At 53.3% G+C, this 17,232-nt stretch overlaps 1 protein-coding gene across 6 annotated transcripts in view; it reads right to left on the reverse strand.

The window, feature by feature from the left end:
• Positions 1–16,534, reverse strand: part of SIK3 (SIK family kinase 3) — a 69,732-nt gene extending 53,198 nt beyond the window's left edge. For 3 of the 6 annotated variants that reach the window (XM_053963607.1, XM_053963606.1, XM_053963605.1), the window contains exon 1: positions 16,366–16,534. The gene's annotated coding sequence lies outside the window, so the exon portion shown is untranslated. The remainder of the gene's footprint in view (positions 1–16,365) is intronic. The other 3 variants (XM_053963603.1, XM_053963604.1, XM_053963602.1) reach the window with 1 other exon arrangement.
• Between the last annotated feature and the right edge of the window lie 698 nt (positions 16,535–17,232).

A 17,232-nucleotide genomic window follows, 5' to 3' on the forward strand; every position in this document is an offset into this window, starting at 1 on the left:
AACAGATTATATAAAGCTCAGACCCTTCCTCTTCCACACGAGCTGATAGTCTCCTCACGGGGTGACTGGTGTTTGTGAGGAAAACACTCAGCCCTGCACACACGAGGATGATGCAGCTAATCAAAACAACTTCCCCAGCCAACAGGCAGCGTGCTGCAGCCAGAGCTGCGCTGCCAGACAATACCCAATGACAGGAGCACGGAACAGAATCCCAGAATGGTTTGGGCTGGAAAGGACCTTAAATACCACCCAGTTCCACCCCCTGCCATGGGCAGGGGCACCTTCCACAATCCCAGGTTGTTCCAAGACCCGTTCAACCTGGCCTTGGACACTTCCAGGGATGGGGCAGCCACAGCTTCGCTGGGCAAGGTGCTGTGAGGTCTCCACAGAACCTTCTGTTCTCCAGGCTGAACAGCCCCAACTCCCAGCCTGTTCCCGTAGGGGAGGTACTCTTATCAACTTCATGGCCTCCTCAGGACCTGCTCCAACAGTTCCATGTCCTCCTTGTGCGGGAGATCCCAGCATTGTGCACTCCAGGTGGAGTCTGTCAAGAGCAGAGGGGCAGAACCCCCTCCCCACTCCTGCTGCCCACACTCCCTTGGATGTGTCCCAGGGCACCCTTGGCTTTCTGGGCTGTGAGCACTCCTGCCAGCTCACGGTGAATTCTACCATTCATATTGATCCTGTGCAGAAAATCTGCGGAGATGAGAGTTTATTTACCCCAAACCCTGGGGCAGGGAATGGTGTGAGCCTCTCCTGGCCCCAGGGTCACACCATTCCCTGCCCCAGCCCCTTCCCAGCTGTGCTGCCTGACCCGCAGCCCCACAGAACCGGCTCATGAACTCACAAGCACTTGGAAATAACTGCAGGCTACTGCCCAGGGTTCTCTGTATCTTTTATCTAAGCAAAATGCTACAGGACCAGGCTTGTTTGGTGCAACGCCCTTGTAGCTTCTGCTCCAGGTAGCAAGTGAGCAGTTAGTTCTGTACACCTCACCTGGCTACCTTTTGCCATCTTTTACGAACCAAGGCCTGAAAAAATTAAAAAATATATTCTGTCTTCTGAGCTGTGACACGAAGACCCCCTTTTTGGTTTCTTTATTAGTACACAGCAGGACTGCCCCCCGCCAGGTTCTGATAAACTCCTTGTGGTTTAAGCTTTACTGGAAACCAGGCTTCCTACCTTGCTAGTTTTCCATATTACTCTCTCTCATTAAGCAATTTAGATACTCAAGTAGTAAATCAGAAGTGAAAGGAAGGTTCTTAATCGCCAGATCTAAACAACACTGGTTTTCGTCACCTCGTAACTCCTGATAACCACCATCTTCTGGTCCAAGCTGTTTCACACACTGCATTATCTTTACACCTTCAGGTGTCTGAAGGAGGTCAAACAAACACACTTTAGATTCCCTGTAGAAGACTGGTAGTACTCCTGTGGCTGCTTAATACTTGCAGTGGGATGAGGTCTATTATTTCTCTAAGTTCTGGTAACTCAGCTGTAAATAACCACGGTCCATGTCCTAAAAACAGTCTAAAAGAGACAAGGGGAGTGCAGAAGCCCCAGTGGTGGTGAGGCAGTCAGCCAGCCCAGCAGAGCCAGCAGTTACTCCTCAGTAACTCACTGCTGCTCGAGATGTGCTTCATCCAGCAATTCTCAACACAAAATACATAAACAGTCCCTGGAGCACAGATGGAAGCTGATCCCCATCCCCTCCCAGGGGAGTTCCCTCACCACTAGGCTACAGAATCATGTTCCCTCTTGCTTTCAGCCCTTTGATGATACAAATCTTACGTTCCTTCCTACACAGTGCCCCGGTTTCAACATGAGAGGCAGAGCCTCTCCTCCCTCCTCAACTGGTAGCTTGAGGATTTGGGCACTCTCAGAACTGGAGTCAGGGATGCCCCAAGGCTCGAGGAGATGCCTCACCTGGTATCACACTAAGTGCCCTTTCCCAGCTCCCTTTCACTCACCCACAGGGTGCAGTGCTCACCTGCCACTCGGGACACGGCTGCAGAAGACCACGGAAGCACTGACCTTCCCTGCCCATGGATTTGCTCTTTCCATGAGAGCAGGATGCTGAAGGAAAAGGTCAAGTTCTTGAAGAGCAGAAGTCATTCAGGTTTTCTCCTCCCAGCAAATCGCAGCTGTGGCATTTGGCCACAGGGTTTTTTTCAGGACTCCCACCCTGACTGTCATGACTCTCCTGTACAGCTGGTACTCACACAGCACCTCCTGCACGTGCCAGGCCCCAGGGTGTGCTGAAGGGAACAGGTGAGCTGAAGCCTCTCCTCATCCCCTCTTGCCTGGCTGCACGGCTCAGTCCAGTGTCCCGTGAACGAGGACAGGGAATCCCCACTCCAGGTATGAGTGAAGTGCAGGCAGCTCATGTGCTTCAGGTCACAGAAGCAGCGGATCTTGTAGCTTGAATTATACTTTAAAAAATCCAACTGAAATCCAAGCTCTATCACAGCCTCGCACTGCAGCTTCCCAGAGTCCTCCAGCCGTTTGTTCTCTCCAGGGAAGACAGATAGGTTGCCAACCAAGACTGCACTGTGGGATTAGCCAATGTTTATGAAGTGCTTTAAAGATTAGAAGTGTCACCTATGTGCTAAATATTTCTCTGGCACTATCAGCTCGAACAGCACCCGAGTATCTTGTATCTCCTCCTGCTGATCTTGAGCTGGTTGCCGAAGGCGTCACTCAACCTGACTCCCAACCACTGCGCTTGGCACTAATTCCAGGGGCGGTTTGAGACATATCACAGGAGAGGACTGAATCAAGGTACCACTTAAACCCCAACTTCTGAGAACTACTAGCAGAGTAATGACAGCACTATCACCGGGAGAGGCTTAGGGATTTATGTTTTTACAACATTCTCATAGGTGCGTGTGAGATGGAACACCCTGGCGTGGAGCCCAACCGTGCGGAGAGAGGAACTCGCCCCGCTCACCCAGATGGAACTGGCTGGGCAATGGCATGAAAAGGCACTTTGTACACATCAGCTTGATAGGAGCTCAATGGATCCCAACTCCTGCACTTCCCTCCAAGCTTTTGGCAATGCTCCTGCAGTGCCTGGATTAAGAAACTGAGCGGTGAGTCCGAGCACACGGGACAGCAGCACACACTGCTCAGGCCCTCTGTGCTGTACACACACAGACCAAACTGCAGGGATACACCCATTTTCCTGCCTTTCTTGCTCTTGTTCCCATTTCTCTTCCAGCTAGAACACAGACAGAGCCTGTGTCAAGACCTCTCTACTGATATCACACAGAGCCAAGGTGTAAGGCTCATCTGGACATCTGTCTTTCCCATTGAGACACCTTTTGTTACCCAGATCCCATCCATCCTTTGAGGACCTACACTGCATACAGATCTAGAAACATCCAAAAGACAGAGCTCAGCCTTCCCCTCAGCCTGTGGGTTTCACCAACAGCAGCAGAATCCAACAACTATTATCAAGCAGTCGAAAAATGAAACATTCAATTCCAAGAGTTTACTCTGCACTGGAGAGAGAGAAAAACAAAGCTGGAAATCCCTCACTTTATAAACAACAGCTCCTCTGAAAGCACTGTCAATAGGAAGTTGTTGCTCTAAACTGTGTACACTTTCGGCTCACAGTTTGCCAACAATGAGGAAAATGAACTCCACTGAAGGATTCCCACACTGGGAGCTCAGTGTTGTCACCCAAAATGGATGCTGCCAGGGCCAGAGAGCAGGACCGTGCCAGCAGGAGCTGATTTGCACCTTTGTGTAGGGCACAACTCTCTTTGGGAGGGCGTTTGGGGGAGGAATCCCTCCGAAGATGACAAGGTAGGAGCATGGCAGGAGGCAGAGCACAGCTGAGGTGACAGAGCTTTTCTCACCCAGCTTTAATGGTTTGTGTGTGACAGAAGGAGCAGAGCCCAGCCAGGAGCCTGCTGAGCGAGGTGCCCTGCTCAGGATAACCCCGCCAGGTGTACTGCACATGGGTTGGGCTGTGCAGGTCGCCGTGGCTGACAGCTGCCTCCAACTCCAGGTGACTCACTCAAGTCACACATCATAAACACTTCTTACTCCAGCCCTGAATTTGGAGCACAGGGCTCTGAGGATTCAAACAAAGCTCCTGTGACACATGTCATTCCTGCAGAGCTGCGCGCAGCCTCTCCTGAAACCAAAGGATCAAAGCAAATAGAGGACTGGAATTGCTGTTCAAGATCTTCAAACACATTTAAGATAAGGAAAAAAAGCCTAGCAGAAACCAAAAAGCTATCTCAATCACCATTTTAATTGGGAGTTGATACTCCTATTCTAACAAAACCACTGGAGCATCCATCCTAGCACTGAATCCCAACACTCAGATGCACGGCTGAGGCTTCCACCGGTGAGGGGCAGGAGGCACCATGGCAGACTGTGCAGAGCAGCCTTTGTTCTGGGACCCAGCGAGGAAAACATCTGCCAGGCCCAAAGCACCGCTCCCTCCAGGGCGATAGGATCTGACCTCGGAGCACAGGAAGCAAGCTTTGTTCCAGGCAGCAGGGAAGGCGGTGCTACCACACCGACCCTGCGCAAGGTTTGGGACTTGGGAGACCTGCAGGTGGTAGAACAAGAAGCGTTCTGCTGCTCACCCCAGACGGAGCAGCCGGCTGCCTCTGCAGAGCTGCTCTTGTTTGGACAAGCACGTTTGCTCTGGTGTCTATTTGAATGATGACTCACTCCAACAAGCCAGGGCACCCTACCACACACAGCCCCGAAGTGCTGACTTAGGGCTTGGGATGCAAATCCGGCAGGAAGCGGAGCTTCCCGACCAGGGCCACCCAGGCCTGGTCCCTGCTGCCATTACCCTCCTCCAGTTGCAGTCCCAGCCTGGACGACGAATCCAAAGAGAAGATGACAAGAACAAGAAAATAGTATAAAATACTCTTGCTCTTAGAGCACTTCTAAAGTTACTTTTCTTTTTCTTTAAATATTCGTGCTCTGCAAAACTGACAGCCCAATTGCGAGTTCCTTGTGTGCCTCTGAGGGACCGGGAGCAGGTGGGTGCTGGGTGCCTGCCCAGCACCCTGTCCCCATCTCAGGAATGCTGCCCAGCACCCCATCCCTGGCTTGGAGACGAGCCTGTGGCCACCCCGCTGGTGGCACTCCTCCAGCCACTTCCACTTTTGTCTCCCCAAGCATGTGAGAGTCACAACCCGTGACGAGCCAGGCAGTAATTGCCGTATCGATTTCGACGTTCCTCCGGCCGGAGCAACGCCTGTAACTGTAAACCATAAACCTTTTAATATCCCGCTCAATTATGAGGAAAACAACTCCTGAGCAGCAGCACGGCAGGAGCATCGCTCAGGGCCCGCTGCTGAGCATGGCTGGGGATGGCCAAACCACACTGAGAGACGCTGTCAGGGGGACAGAGCACAGACAGCCCTTCCACGTGTCACTGGCAGAGTGTCGGTGCTCTCAACCCTTTTTGTGCTGACCCCACCAAAGAGCTGAAAATGCTGGAACACATGGAATGAGGGGACAGATAAGCAAACGGATGGTGTGCCATCAGAACGTGACTTAGTGCTCGTGCAACCTCTGGGCTGCTCACAAATCCAAGAGAAAGAGACGAGGAGTTAAGCAACTATGTCTGGGCACTGTCACACAAGGCAGACTTACAACCTCTCCATTATTTACAAACAGTTTCAGGGAAAGGGAAACAATCAGAGTGACTGTGTGGCCTTTAGAAAACATTCCCATCCACTGCAAAAAGCACACAATCATAGAGCATTCTGAGTCAGAAGGGACCCACAAAGTCCAAGTCCTGCACGGGACAGCCCCAAGAATCCCACTATGTGCCTGAGAGCATTGTCCAAACACTCCTTGAGCTGCTGCAGCCTTGGGGCTACGGGCACTTCCCAAGTCAGGTGCTTGGATGACATAAGAATGAGATCAGTGGAGCGCACCTCTAATCCCCAACTCCAAACCCTGACATCGGTCACCTCAGCAGCCCTTTCCCCAGGAAAAGGGGCAGGTTTGGAGACACTCAGCCTGGAGAAGGCTCCCACCTTGCTCTGTGCAGACCTGACCCGCTTTTGTCTTGCTGTGCTGTGAGCCAGCCGGGCTTTGTTGCCATGGTGAAAGCTCTGCCACGTTTAGTTTTCCCACTAATTTCCTGCTGTACTAAAGCAACTGCTGCTCTGCACCTCACTGCCATGGCACAGCAACAAGGAAACCCAAGGAACCCCAAGAGCCCCAGAAACAGGGAACAGATCCAGCCACGTGCTGGTCACTGCCAACAGCACTGTTCCAGGCAACTTTAGTTACACCTCCAACATATCCTAAACCCACCTGCCTTTAAGCCCTACAAAAGTTCAAGAGATTTGACCATCACTCCAAAAGGAACTAGACAATTCAGTAATCTCATAATTAGGGGCTGTATCTCACCTTACCTTAAAAGAAGGTGGTGCATTTCAAATCCCAGACTGCAGTCACCAAACCACCACATTTTCCTTTGGGTTCACATGAAGGGACCGAGTTCATTCCCGTCTGTGTCAATGGTAAGTGAAAACAAGGATCCAGTTGTGTCTGTGGAACCAAACTGGGACCAGCAGCACACACACACACACACGAGGAAAAGCAGAGACTAAGGCCCACACTGTCAGCTGATGACTCAGAAACTGCACAAGCGCCCACTGAGTGGGAAAATACCTATAGTCAGCCTTCACTTGTCATTTTACTGTGTAATGGGAGTCTCAGCTTGGATGAAAAACACATGAATATTTTGTTCTGACTAAGCACAGGTTTCCCCATGTACCTCAGCTCTGCCAGGGCAGTGGGCACACAACACCCACGCCGCAGCAAGGGGGAGGGAGAGACCGTGATTTCCTTCTCCACCAACTCTGCACTTTGTTTCTAACATAAACCAGCTGAATTAACCAGCAGAAAGGAAAAATCTTTGGATTTTTTAAAATCTTACACTTCCCAGAGCCGCTCAGGGGAAAAACAGCCTCTGTGGAAGCCAAGTATTAAAATCCTTGTGCAGAGAATGAATCAGAATGATTTTTATTGGTTTCCAATGAGATTGTGCTTGAAAACAAACAGTTGCTGTACGACTGACAACCCCCTCGCTGTGTCAGAGAGATGGGAGAACATAGATGGGCTTTGTAGAGCTGAGAACATGCTCCTCCCTGGCTGCTGGGGAGCAGTTCGATTTCATTAATGGTACATCTACATCTGCAAAGAAATAGAGCACAAGCCAAGCTGTATCATAATCGGTTTGCTGGGGGTGTCCTCCGACCTCCAAAACTGCTGAAAGCAGCCACAGCTGCTCCAGCCTCGGGGAGCAGAGGACACCGGCTACAACAAAAGAGCTCCACTGTCTGCCGGCCACCTGGGAACGAGCAAACCTGCCATAAATCACCCAGCACATGATCCTTTCTCTGTCCAAGGCAGGGGAGAGGCCAGGACAATTCCCGGCAGCTCGGTGGGAGCCGGGAAGAGCCGCGCAGGCTGCCCGGAGCCCGTCCGTCAGCTCAGCGGCACTCCAGCCAGGCTGATAACCTTGACAGAGCCACTTGCAAGATTACAGCCCAAGGATTTCCTACAAGCACATCTAGAGAGGAAGGACTAAGTACCAAGACTAATACTTTTCATCTTTGGTTGCTGCCAGTGCTGTGAGCTTAAAGGAAAATTTGGGGCAGGCAGAGACATGATCACACTGTCACAGTGACTGACAAAAGCAAACCCTTTCCTGTAGCACTAATTATTTCAGCTGAAAGGGGCACAGACAAACATCTGTAAGAATTTAGATATACACGTGACAAGAGGCATTTTTTCCCCTAATTTCTTCACTGTCACTGAAGACTGTATCACAGAAGATCTAAGTGGCTCTGCCTACCTGGCAAGGGTGCCCTGAGCATCAGCACCGCTCCAGACTCCTGCTAGCCTGCAGGAGCAGCACGACACCTGAACGGACTGTATCCTTCCATTCCACAGACAGGAACCAGCTCCAATTAGGCTCAGCGCTGCAATTCAGCGTGTTATCTGATCACACTTCACACACAATGACACACAGCTCCTAAACGTACTCCTTCCATTAGGAACACTTCATGTTGCGAAATGCCACAATTAGTTTTTAGGCATCGGCTTCAATGCAGCTGCTTTCGCCCAACAGCAAGAAGCCTCAGGGCTCTAAAGATACTGTCCCCTGAGAGGGGCAGAAACACACCTGGAAGTACCTGATGAGCCTGAACGCAGACAAAAAATTCAGAAATGCTTCAGGTTACAGGACAGCAGATCCCAGAGCCTTAAAAATCCCCTTCTGCCCACAGTGTGATGGCCATGGGTCTGTCACACACCCATCCTTGCTATCCTCCATACACATTCCAAAGGTATTCCTGCAATTAACACTCTCTGCACAGACAGAGGTTACGCAGGAAAAGGCACAGCTGAAAGCCCAAGACAGCCAAAGAGCCAGGACCAGCTGAGACTGACTTGTGTAGGTAAGGAAAAACCTGGAAAAAATGTGTCTTCCCTTCTGCTGCAGAAATCCATGCACACTTTCCCAGCCTTGAGTACACCTCGCTACGTCCCTCTCATTCAGAACTCCTTCCAACAGGACCAACCACATTTTAAAAGTTATTGGAAGGAGACAAGAAACATCCATCTGCTTGCTGAAAGGCAGCAGACGCACGCAGCCTCCAAATGCAGACTTTAATTGAAACACTTTAATCTGCTGCCGCGGCCCCGCATTCTCTGTATTCCCAGTAGTGCCGAGGCGTGCGCTCAGCTAATGGAGCTCTGACAGTCGTCCTGGGCCTGGCTCCCTGTCAAACCACGCTGGCCTCCAGCTCCGGGCCCGCAGTCGCACGCTGATACCCCACAGACTCCTTTTCTTCTAAACCATCTTCCAAATGTACTATAATTAATGTTCTATAACTGCAGCCGACGCTTTAAGGAGCTGAAGGCAAGAGCCAAACCATACAGGAGAGTGGCAAACGTCGAGGAGATCCCCAACTGCAATGGCAACACCCAACTGGGAGCAGCCACCCCTGCATTGCACAACAGCAGCGCTCAGGCCAGTCCCTTCATCCCTCTGCAAATCAAGGCGGTAACTCAACACACAGATCACTCCTGTCAGCAGGCCCTAGTTAGGCAGCCAAGGCAGGATTTGGGAAGCTGCTTAGGCTCCCACTCCAGTCCCTGGGAAGACATGGCCAGTTTCTGCCCGTGGCTCAGCTGACCTGCTGCAGGCTGTGCTGAATCACCCTGTGGACAAGCTGACCCCAGCGCTGCCATCCCAGGCCAGGTGAACCACAGCCCACTGCTGCTGCTGCGCCTTGCACTGTGCCAGAGCACGTCTGGTTTCTGCCTCTGCATCCCCACCTTCCTCGCCCGCTCCTTCAGACAGGTTCTCAGGCACTGCAGCTCCCAAATCCCACGGGGAGGTTTTTCCCAGAGCTGCGTTTGCCTCTGACAGCCGTCACAAACCCTGCACAGGCAGCCACTCCTGCACACACTGCAGCTGAGGGCACGAGCCAATGCTCACGTTTATACCTTCATTTCAAACCTTCCATGGCCAAAGCACTTCCCAGAAGAGCATCTGCACTCTTGCTACCGAGTTATACCACAAAGTGCAGGCCCAAGCCCACCTCCCCAGGATAAAGTTCCACATCTTGCACATAGGGATGCTCGAGTCACTCCCAACACACCTGCACTGCACAAACACCAGCTCTTTCCTACAGCTCTTCCAAGCTGCAGCTGTCCTGGCTGGAAATTGTCCCCAATGCTGGATGCAGAGAAGAAACCAGAAGCATCAGCAGCATTTCTCTGGGATCAGACCACGCACATCTGAAAGGACTCTAAGCTTTGGGATAACACCCAGCCAGGTCCGACAAGCTCCAGTGAGATCCAGCTCTGCTGCACAGCTCCAGGATCTCCTGCCCATCCTCTGATGTGCAGAGCAGAGCTCAGCTTGGCTCCCCCCACACACGCTGGGCTATTTTTGAGCTCAACGTGTCAGTTCCACTGGCTGTGGGAGTTTGTTTGTGTGGGATAGCATGATTCGACTACTTTGAAAGTTGGCTGAAGCCACATAATTCCCTTTTCATGGAACCCTTTTGATGGCCATTTAGCAGAGAGGGCGAGGTTTAGCCTCAACTAGAGAGACTTGGGGTCAGAATTATTAGAAAAAGACACATAATGACTAATAATGAATCAGCCTTCAGTGGTTTCTTCATTTAAGTGTTAATGCAGCATATTAAACCCCTGGCTTGGGATCAGCAGAAATGCCCTGAATGCATTAAATGAGCACAATGGCTTGACTAGAGAATCTCCAAATTGCTCTATTTAAACCTATGCAAGCTCCAAGCCAGTCCAACCTTTGCTCGTGCAGGTCCAGCTAAATGCAGCATCTTGCTGGGGGTGTGCAGAGCACGAGACCCACCATGGTCACACAGGGAAGTCACAACTCTCACGAGAATCTTTTCAGCCAGAAAGGAAGGGAGAACTTCCACCACAAACTGTGAATTCTACTCTGCTGTCAATGCTGGAGCTACTTCCCAAAGCGTTACTTTCACGGGGATAAACACAGAGTTGTTATGCAATCGTCTTGGTGAGAGCAAGAAGGGGCAGCACCCTTACAGCCACTGCACAGGGCTGATACAGGACCCAGAGAGAGGACATGGGGAAAAGGAGCTTAGAGCTGCTTCTCTGTGAAAATGTCTAATACCCAAGGAGCCCAGTCTCCCAGCAACACACTGCCATTTCCTTATTTCCCTCTCACGTAATTCCTCCTTCAAACACAAATGAGGAGACAGCTTCTAGAAACCCTCATCAGGCCTCCGCAGCATTCACCAAACCTCTGTGAGACCCTCCTGGAAAAGAGACACTGATCCCTGTCTGCGCCACAGCCCTTCCTCCTCCTGCTCCTGTCAGTGGCTTTTCCTCCCAGGGGCAGCCTCTGTACCTGCCCAAAGGTGCCACCACCTCACCAATCAGGTGTTGCTTGCCTCCTGCTGCAGCAGCCCCAAAGCTCTGGTACAGCAAATATTCGGGAGGAAGGGACTCCAGACAGGAGGTGGGAGGCAGCCAGGTTGAAGAGGTACAGAAGTTGTACCCACCTCACCCCCCAAATAAGCTAAGGGCCACACAGCTGAGAAGTAGGTATTCATTATCCTGGCTCTCCTAGAATATTCTCCCTGCCCAGAAAGGCTCAGGACACATGCCACAGGCCCCACAGCTCACCCTGCCCACTGTCAGCTGGCTCTCCTCTTTCTACCTGTTAGCATCTCAAGAAGCAGCCTGGTCTCCAATTCAGTCATGTTCTGGCATTAACATCTTGGTAATCAAATGTTATTTGCTACAGCAAGAAAAACATTGTAATGAAACATAAAATGTCAGTACTTCAGCCCACAGTTGATACAGGCAATGGCTCTCTGAGGTTTTAGGAAATATTCCCTCTTATCCTCACTGTGGCAACTCTGCTTAGCCAAAGTTCATTTCTAGCTTTTAGGCTTTTGCTAAATCTCCCCACCAAATGAGAACTAAAATACAAGTCTCCTGCAGCACACAAGCGAGGAGAACAAAGGCCCTGTGAGCAGCAGGATAATGCTGCCTGAGGAGTTAGCCATCCACAGCCTCGGCTTTCCTTATGGCCAGGAGAAATAAGAAGCAGGACAGGTGAAGCACCACCAAACACTGGAAAAGAAAAGGAAAATGACTGATGAAAGGAGACCAGGTGTGGGTCATTACAAAACGTGTGGCACCGGTATTGAACAATCCCTTCTGACACGAGGCCGATGAGTCAGGGCAGCGCTGGCACGGGGCTTATCACACGGGCAGGCTGGCTGCAGGGAGCAGCCCTCAGTCAGCCCAGAGCCACGTGCCTCGCTGCGAGGTCGGCAAGAGGAGGACAGAGCAGCCACCAAGGCTCTTCCACCCTCTGCGCTGAGGAGAGAAATCCAGCCGAGTCCTGGAGCCCCAGGACTCAGAGACCAGAGTGAGCAAACCAAGCCTGAGCGCTCCCAGAGCAAAGCCCAACTCCCCATGAAGTGTGCCAGCCTGCTTTTCATCCTGGGTTCCAGTGTCACACTGCCCACCTCCAAGAACTCTGGCGAAAAACGTGTTCCACTGATGACTCCAACTCACCCAAAGACAAACCACAGAAACTAAGCCTGTTCTCTCATGGAAGGGAATGTCCTCTCCCAGTGAGGACAGAGCTGCCTCCCGTTCTCCACAAAAGGCTCAGCTCCTTAAAAACCTAAAAAAAAAATCAGCTCAATTCTAGCCTTTCTCCAGTCGTGCTTGTGCTGGTAGAAGGGCTGTGTTCTGCCAAGGATTAAAGCATCATGGATTTGGGCTACTCTCCACTAAAACAACTCCAGGTACCCCTCAAACAGGGTCTCACAACAGACAGCCAGTGAAACGTGCTCTGAGCTTTGCCCATCCACATATTACTGAAATTCAACTCAAACCTAAGTTGACAACCAGCCCGCAAGAAGCGAAGGCAGCACAGCAGGAAGATCACTGCACTTGGGAAGGAGATGTGCTCTCCCAGGACTGTCAATCCCATTTCAAGAGAAAGATGGATATGAAAGTGACTCCTGTCTCCCAGTGAAACACCCCGTGAGAGCAGTGCAGCCACGGCAGGTACACGCTGCTCCGTGCCCCAGCTACGTCTCCAGTCACATGGAGCTGATGGAAGGGATGGACCCAGGACAGCAGAGAGCTCTCAGCAGTGCCCAGCGACCACAGCATCCCCCTCTGTCCTCCTCAGCCCCAAGAGCTCCTGCAGGCTGAAACACAACACCCAAAGGGCATGGGAACATAAGGTATGTGCTCCTTGGCACACTCAGAAATATTCCCTGACCAGCCCTTACGAAAAAATGTGGCATTAAAAACAACCCCACCGCCTGAACAGAGCTGGAATTCTAATGAAGTCACTTGGATGATTTATAAATGGAAATTCTGTGTAAAACAATTCATTCAGCAGGTCACTCTGAAGATTTTTAGCACAGAAACAAGAGTTTCTTGTAAAAGATGAGAAGAGACAAAAGGAAAGGGGACAGAAGGAGGGATGCAGCAAGATATCCCATAGGTGCCCAATTCATCCCGGTCAGAGCAGTGGCTCCAGCTCCTGCCCAGCCATCAGAGCAGCTCTGACAGAGCACAAGAGTCCAACTTTGCATGGGCAGGGACTGAATGCAAATTGCTGCCTTGGTTAATACGTAAATTGCAGACTGTTCCCTTCTATTCCATCGGCTCCAGCGGAGACAATTATGAATACAGGCCTCCTGCCCTTTGGGATGATTAACATTCCCCTTCCTCAGTGTCCCCAGCACTGCTGACCCACATTCAGCCCCTGAAATGCACTTCTATGTAAACTGCAACGTTCGGTGTCAGCAGAACGTGCCAGCCCAGCAGGGCTGGGCGCTCTGCTCCTCTCTCTAAATAAATGCACTGCTCAACTTCCCAAGGGCCAGGAAAATCTCGGTCCTTTAAGATCAGACCAGGCACCCAACTACTGTCCGCTTCTCTCTTTAGGGAAAAGGGGACACAAGCCAGGAATGCTCTGGCTGTTATCTCGAGCTGTCATGTCAAAGTCCACTTGACCTGGTAAACGTCCATCGGAAAGGAAAACAGGATCCAACACCCATCCACAGACCACCTCTAATTCCAGGCTCAGCAATGGACACCAGCCCACTCCGTCACTAATTTCACCTTCTGGAAAAGGCCCAAAATCACGGGGTACATCTATTTCCAAGCTCACACAGACACTCACAGTGGAATTCCATCTGAGACGGTGGAGGAGCGCGGTTCCCAAGGAGGGGCTGTGACGAGCAAACCCGCTTTTCTCTAAGAGAATGTGACACGGGGTCAAGTTTGTGCAGGGATTTGGTGGCTATATTTGAACTGCCCAGTTCTCTTACGCAGCTACTACTGGGAGAGCGGGATCACCTCAGGATGGGGCTGCCAGCACAGGCAGCAACCGGGCTGCGCTCGCGTTTCGTGATCAAAGAATTCTTTCAGATCCCTAAAAGGGACCATTTTGCCAAGGTTTTACTTGCTTCCAAGTTGTTTCCATTAAGTCAAAGTATTAAAAGTGTAACTGTGAATGAAGACAAGCTCGCAGTAGCATTGTTTTGTATTTCTGCTGCCAGTCAAAAATGCTTCCCCATAAAGATTTGCCCTTTCCAATGCATTTACATCAACACCTCCCCTCTAATCCCATGAGTCCCAGAGCCTGAACCAAGCAGCTCCTTTCTCCTTCCTCACTCCTCTCCCAGAGCCAACAGCAACAGTTCTGTCAGCGAAGGAAAAGTACTGAACCCACAGTGCTCAGGGTCTGCAAGCAGAATCCAATCCATTCACTCGCACTCCTCTCCAGAGGCTGGGATTTGAAAGGAAACCTGACCTCGGAGTTGAGAAAGCTTCCAGGTCAAGTTTCAGCTCCAAGCTATCCCAGCTCAGCTGAACAGATGGCAGTTGTTCCAGCACAGGTATTTCCCCAGGCTCAGGGAGCCCCCAGAGTTCAGAGGGACAGGGACTGACTGGATCTCCTCCGTGCAGGGAACGTGCTGCAGGTCAAACCTGCTGCTCCAGAGCCCCCAGCACCTCACCATCCCACCAGAAAGTCACTTCCTGAACTCCACAACCCACCCTCGGTCACTCCAGGGCAGCAGGAATGAGTGTACACTGCTGGAAAGCAAAGCTTTCCAAGCTTAGTATCCCCTTCCATCACCCAAAGCCAATGTGCAAAATCCAGCCTTGGCCCTGTAAACCTGGAACAACAATTTCCAGACAAAATTTGTGTGCATATTCTGCCATTCTTCGGACAAAATCAACTATTCCTGCACAAAAGATGGTCTCTGCTTCGGTATTTTGCGAACTTCAGAGTCAGCACCACTGAGAAGAAACCTTGACCCAAGGAGGGAGTCTGGAAACAGGAACAGGAAAGCAACTTGGAGCTAGATCCCTCCTTTTCCAGGAGTGATCTCCACTCAGAGGGGTCAGCTCCCTGCCCTCGGAGCACCCGAACCCATCAGCCTGTGACTCTCAGCAAGGTTCAGGTTCATCGTGGGAAGAACAACAGCACAGAACACCTCAAGTGCAGCTTAAATTGTGGCATTGAGCACTTGCAGGCACAAAATAGCCGTCAGGGCAGGCAAATACAGCCCAGCTCTGAAAAGAACTGTCCAGGAGGTGTTATAACTGATGTTTAAATAGCCCCTGAAATTAATTTCACTTTATTAACCGGGCAAAGAGCCAGAGCTCCAACAAACCAAGGCGATGGCGGATTTCTCCTCCTGTTTCAAAACAATGCTGCTGCAGAAACTGAGAGAGGGGCAACCCCAGAAAGTGACAGAGGGGCAACCCCAGGAATTGACAGAAGGACAACCCCAGGAAGTGACAGAGGGGCAATCCCAGGAATTGACAGAGGGGCAACCCCAAGAATTGACAGAGGGGCAACCCCAGAAACTGAGAGAGGGGCAACCCCAGGAACTGACAGAGGGGCAACCCCAGAAAGTGACAGAGGGACAAGCCTAGGAACTGACAGAGGGGCAACCCCAGGAACCGAGAGAGGGACAAGCCCAGGAATTGACAGAGGGTCAACCCCAGGAACTGAGAGAGGGGCAACCCCAGGAACTGACAGAGGGACAACCCCAGGAATTGACAGAGGGTCAAGCCCAGCCAACACCATCCTCCCTCTGCAGCGCTTCCAAGGAGCCAGCACGGAGCCAAGAGCAGGGCAGGCGCAGGGCTTCGGTTCAGGCCTGTCTGCTGCCCGGCCATGCCAGCCCTGCTCCCCGCAGCTCTGCTCTGCTCTGCCGCAGCTCCGGGAAGATCCCGGCGTGGCACTGGTGCATGCAGCACCACAAGCCGGGAGCTCGGTGTCACCGGCACGACCGGGGAGTACGGCGGCCACAGCGCCGTTCCTCACGGATCTCCTGCCGTGCTCCAGGGCTCGCCCGTGCCCGGATCCAGCCGGATCTCCTGCCATGTTCCGGGGCTCACCTGGGAGCGCGGCCGCACCTGGATCCACCTGGATCCGCCGCTCCCTCGGGAGGCCCTTCCTCGCGCTGCTCCCTGCGCTTTCCCACGGCCCTGAGGACTCGGCCACGATCGATTCCCACCGTCTCGGTGAGAAACGGCCCCGTCCCCCGCTCGCCCTCCGTGTCCCCCCCCGGCTCGCCGGGAGCATCCCCGGGTACCACGGGAGCATCCCCCCGCTCCACCTCCACGTTATCCCGGTGCCACGGGACCCGCGGGGACAGCCGTGTCACCCGGCCCCGCGCCCCGGCAGCGCCCGCTCGGGGCCGAGGGGGGTTCGGGGCCGCTCCTCGCTCCCTCGCCGCTCACCGGGGCAGCGCCGCGACCCCCGCTGGGGGGGGGGGGGGGTGGGGGGCTCACCTTGGCGCGGGTCACCAGGTGCGTGGCGAGCTTCACCACGGCGAAGTTGCCCTTGCCGATGGTGCGCTCGATCTCGTAGTAGCCGATGCGGGCGGGCCCGGGGGGCCGCGGGGGCGGCGGGGCCGGGGAGAGCCGGGGGGCCGCGGGGGGAGCCCCCGCTCCGCCGCCTCCTCCCGCCGCAGCCGCCGCCGCCATCTTGTCGCGCGGAGCGAACCCCCCCCCGCGGGGCTGCGGCACCGCGTGAGCTCATCCGCGGGGGGGCGCCGGGGGGCGGGCGGCTGCCATGGCGACGGGGGCGGCGCTCTGACGTCACCGCTCGCGTCACGCCGCGCGCGGGCCGCGCCGGGCGCCCCCGCGCGGCCGACGGGGTTGGGGTTGGGGTTGTGGGGGAGAGAGAGAGAGAAAGAAAAAGGCTGCGGGGTTTGGGGAGAAACCGGCAGGAAATGGGAAACTTGCTGCTCGTGACGTCACGCCGTCAGGGATATTCCACACACACACACACACACGCTCCCCCGCGCGCTCGCATGCACCCGGGTCACGCCTCACCTCGGGGGGGGGGAATGACGTCACGGCTCGGCAGAGTGACGTCAGGGAGAGGGGCTGCGGTTTTGGGGAGAAAGCAGTGAGATATGGGCGATGAGTGTGACGTCACTCTCCAGGGGTGTCATGGCGAGAGCGCCCCATGTGGCGCAGCCCCGGGGTCGGGGAGCTGCTTCAGTTTTGGGGCAGAGCCCACGGCTAATTGGAAACTTGTGACGTCAGGGACCCCCCCCCCCCCCACACGTGCAGATCACGCCTCATCTTGGGGGCAGAACGACGTCAGGGGCGGTCGAGTGACGTCATGGCGAGGGGCGGGAGGTGCCGTGG

The sequence above is a fragment of the Vidua chalybeata genome, chromosome 23, assembly GCF_026979565.1.
Source record: "Vidua chalybeata isolate OUT-0048 chromosome 23, bVidCha1 merged haplotype, whole genome shotgun sequence".
Taxonomy (NCBI): domain Eukaryota; kingdom Metazoa; phylum Chordata; class Aves; order Passeriformes; family Viduidae; genus Vidua; species Vidua chalybeata.